The sequence below is a fragment of the Capricornis sumatraensis genome, chromosome 17, assembly GCF_032405125.1.
Source record: "Capricornis sumatraensis isolate serow.1 chromosome 17, serow.2, whole genome shotgun sequence".
Lineage (NCBI taxonomy): Eukaryota > Metazoa > Chordata > Mammalia > Artiodactyla > Bovidae > Capricornis > Capricornis sumatraensis.
Window position 1 is genome coordinate 9864416 of NC_091085.1, and position 4566 is coordinate 9868981.

The 4566-nt window shown below is 42.0% G+C and overlaps 1 pseudogene; it reads left to right on the forward strand.

Annotated features, from left to right (window-relative positions):
* Positions 1 to 503: 503 nt before the first annotated feature.
* On the forward strand, positions 504 to 3781 carry LOC138094038 (WW domain-containing adapter protein with coiled-coil pseudogene; annotated as a pseudogene).
* Positions 3782 to 4566: the final 785 nt, after the last annotated feature.

The window sequence follows — 4566 nt, forward strand, 5'->3', positions numbered from 1 at the left end:
CAGCCAGGGGGGCTCCTCTAAGTGTCTGATGCACCAAACAACAGAGAAGGACCCCAGGCAAGGGAGCCCACTAAGTGCCTGAATGGGCAGAGCAATGGAGAAAGACTGGCCAAAAAGGCCTTCTGATCACCAGCTACATGAGGCTCAAAAAAAGACTCTGATAGGGCCATAACTCCTGCGGTGGAGGCAGACCATGTCCCTGAATACTTTGTGTTGCCAAAGTCCCTGCAACCCAAGCAGCTGTGCCATGTTCATGCTCAACCTTCACTGGGGCAGAGCTGCCACAGACGAAAAAATAGTCTTGTGTCTATACATACAGAGTGACTTTAGTCATGTCCAACTCTGCGACCCGTAGCTGTGGCTTCTCTGCTCAAGGGTTTCTCCAGGCAAGTATACTGAAGCATATTGGCCAATACCATAGTTTCCATACCCTTCTACAGCACTACAGTTCCTGTTGCTCTAGCTGCCAACTACCCTGAGTACCTGGTGCTGCCAGAACCCCTATGACCCAAGTAGCTTCACCACCTCCACACCTGGCTCTCACCGGGGAAGACCCAAATCCTCCAGGGCAGCCTCAGGACCACACCCTAGTGGACGACCCACATGCAAGAGTGGAAATAAAACCACAATTGAAACCCAGGGGCAGGGTGGCTAAGGAAGAAGACCGAAAACCTTCCCACCAGCTGTACAAGTGGCCAATTAAATCCACAAGATCAACTAGGCAGATTCTGAGTCTATGTAATATATAAAAGGACATTGATAGAATGCCATTCTCCCATTGGCATTCTATCATGTATACTATCATGTAAGAATTGAATCGCCAGTCTATGTCTGACGCAGGATACAGCATGCTTGGGGCTGGTGCATGGGGATCACCCACAGAGATGTTATGGGGAGGGAGGTGGGAGGGGGTTTCATGTTTGGGAACACATGTAAGAATTAAAGATTTTAAAATTTAATAAAAAAAAATAAATATAAAAAAATAATTAAAAAAATAAATAAATAAATAAAAGGACATTGAGAGCTGCCACAAAACAAAATGCACTAGTTCTGATAGCTGTGGACATTGGAGGCAAGGACACTCAGGAGAAGGACCAGATTAGAGTCTGAGCTGCCCCCACAGCAGGTCCAGAGACCAGCCAGTGTAGGAGGGCAGCCTATGGAGGTGAGGTGGACTGTGACTCCCAGCGAGGGAAAGGATGCTGACAGCAGACTCAAGAAAACCATGTACTATTCTTATACATTTACTTGTTCTGTAGCTTCTTCAGGGTTTTGTGTTTTTTTTTTTTCACTTTTTCTTCCCCCTCTGTTGTAATTGCCAATTTTATTAGCACTATGAAATCTAATTAAGGTTCTGAGGTTTTTTTTAATCACATTTTTGATTGTTATTATAAACTTCTGTATCTATATTGGTCTTTTGCAGTTTCCTGGAGTTTTCCTTCTGGTTTTTTTTTTTCTTTTTTTTAATTAAAATTTAAAAAATTTTTAACCTATTATTTTTTCTAAATTAATTCCTTTGTTTGCTTTCACTACTGTTCTTTCCCCCTTGCAACTAATCTTTAACATATACAAGTCTTCTTTATCTACCTCTATTTAACCTTGCATTTCTATTCTTTCTTTTCCTCATCATATTTGTTAGTTTTGGTTTCATTTTTTTATTCCAAAGTTAGCACCTTGCTTAGTTTTGTTCTCTTGTTTGTGCTTTAGGTAGTTTAGTTCTTAACTGGCAGATATCATTTTTAGTTTCCTTTGTTTGCTGGGTCAATCTATTGTACTTTATTTCTGTTGGACTGTTTTGACTTTGCTTATGGGTACATATGTATGTGGATATATTTCATTATTTAAATTATTATGTGCCAGATTTTGTAACTCCCATTTGTCTGGTGTTCATCTTTGGTTTCTCTTTGGGGGTATTTGTTTTAACCCCACTTAATACCATAACAAACCACCCGTGGAATCTCCATTCCTGGCCAGAGATCAAGCCCTGAGCCTGTGCAGTGGGAGCGCTGACTCTAAGAACCTAGACTACCAGAGAATTCCTAACCCTTGGGAGTTTCAAACAGTGAGAACTCCCACAAAGGCAACCACTTGTATACAAGACCTGGCATCACCCAGTAGTTATGTATGGATGTGAGAGTTGGACTGTGAAGAAAGTTGAGCGCCGAAGAATTGATGCTTTTGAAGTGTGGTGTTGGAGAAGACTCTTGAGAGTCCCTTGGACTGCAAGGAGATCCACCCAGTCCATTCTAAAGGAGATCAGCCCTGGGATTTCTTTGGAAGTACTGATGTTGAAGCTGAAACTCCAGTACTTTGGCCACCTCATGCGAAGAGTTGACTCACTGGAAAAGACTCTGATGCTGGGAGGGATTGGGGGCAGGAGGAGAAGGGGACAACAGAGGATGAGATGGCTGGATGGCATCACAGACTCGATGGACGTGAGTCTGAGTGAACTCCGGGAGTTGGTGATGGACAGGAAGGCCTGGCGTGCTGTGATTCATGGGGTCACAAAGAGTTGGACACAACTGAGTGACTGAACTGAACTGAACAGATTTCTAAGAGCAGAGACTCATAGAAGTTCTGAGCCATACAGCACCCCATCAAAGCAGTGGTTCATCCAACTTCTACCCCAAGTACTTTTCCTTCTTATCCATTTGCTCTACAAGCTGATCACCAGCCAAAGAAATCATCTGATGCTAATGGAGTATTTACTTTATCAAAAGTGCCTACACCAACATCTTCTGTCCCTGCTCAAAGAACAGAAAGAAAAGAATCTACCTCAGGAGAAAAGTCTGTATCACACTCTTGCACAACTTCCACATCTTCAGCCTCTGGACTCCACATCTGCACCTCCAGCACCCACTTCAGCAATTTCTGTCTCTTCTGTTTCACATTCACTAATACCTCCGTTACATCAGGACCCAAATCTGCTTAGACAGTTCCTTCCTGCTTTGCAAGCCATGCTGCAACTTCATAATTCTAATGCGGACACATCCATAATAAATGAAGTTCTTACAGCAGCTGTGACATGAACCTCTTTGCCGTCTATAATTCATAACTTTCTTACTGTTGGACCATCTGCTTTCAACATAACTTCTTTGATTTCTCAAGCTGCTCAGCTCCCCACACAAGCCCAACCATCCAATCAGTCTCCATGTATTTAACGTCTGACACATCATCTCCATGATTGCATGTGTCTCCAAGGATAAGCACACCCCAGACAAGCACAGTCTGCATCAAACCTTTGATCAGTACTCCTCCTGCTTCGTCACAGCCAAAGGCTAGTACTCCAGTAGTTAAGCAAGGACCAGTTTCACAGTCAGCCACACAGCAGCCTGTAACTGCTGACAGGCAGCAAGGTCGTGAACCTCTCACTCCTCTTCAGTGCTCAAATAGCCAGACAAGTCCTTCACCTGGTCCAAATCACACATCTAGTAGTAATGCATTAAATACAGCAGTTCTACTGCAGAACTCCTCTGCCCAACCTCTGTGTTCACTAACACTGACACTCGCAGCACATTTCAATGAAAACCTCATCAAGCACGTTGAAGGATGGCCTGCAGATCATGCGGAGAAGCAGGCATCAAGATTGTGAGAAGCCCATAACGTGGGAAGTGTTCATATGTCAGGAATTTGTACTGAATTAAAAATATTTAAGATCTTTATTCCAAGTATGTGAAATTTAAGCAACTTTGTGAGAGCAAAGGATACTATTTTTGAGATAACAAATTAAGGAACTCAAAAAGCTAAAAAATCAGAATTTTTTCATGATGTGGAGATGTGAATAATTGCACATGGTGTTGAGAACAGGAACTGTAAATCTGTCACCCAGTCTTAACATTTTTGAGCTACATTTAAGTAGACTTTGGACCATTAAGCTGGGCAAAGGAAATGACAAGGGGTCAGAGTCTGTGAGATTCAATTCAGGGGAAAGATACAAGATTGATTTGTAAAGCCCTTGAAAAGTAGATTTCTTGTACATGTATTCTTCGCATTGTAACTATGTTTTGTAGAGTGATGCCATGGGAAGCTATGTGTAGCAGAGCTTAGACATCCAAAACTAATCAATGCTGAGGTGGCTAAATACCTGGACTTTTACACTTAAACCTGTCCACAAAATTAGCTTTTTTAAATAAAAATTGGGAGGGGGTTAATTTATCAGTCAGAAATCTTGCATTTTCAAAAATTCAGTGCAAGTCCCAGGTGATCTGTCTAAGGATGTGATTTTGAACCATACGGGCAGTATACAAAATATCATGAAACAACTGTTTCCACACTTGCACCTGATCAAGAGCAGTGTTTCTCCATTTGTTTTGCAGAGAATGTTTTTCATTTTCTGTGTGTTCCATTCCCCTCTGAAATCCATGATCTGATGTTATCCAATTTTTAAGGCTCCCCTTTCTTAAGGTACTGTTGCTATGGCACTTTTCTATAATCTTTTCATTCCTGTGTACAGTAGCTTAAAATTGCAGTGATTGAGTAAAACCCACTTGTTTGTATAAATTATTGAAATCCATTTGGACCCTGAAAGAATGGGTTTAAAGTACTGCTGGGCATACGTGCTAGAAG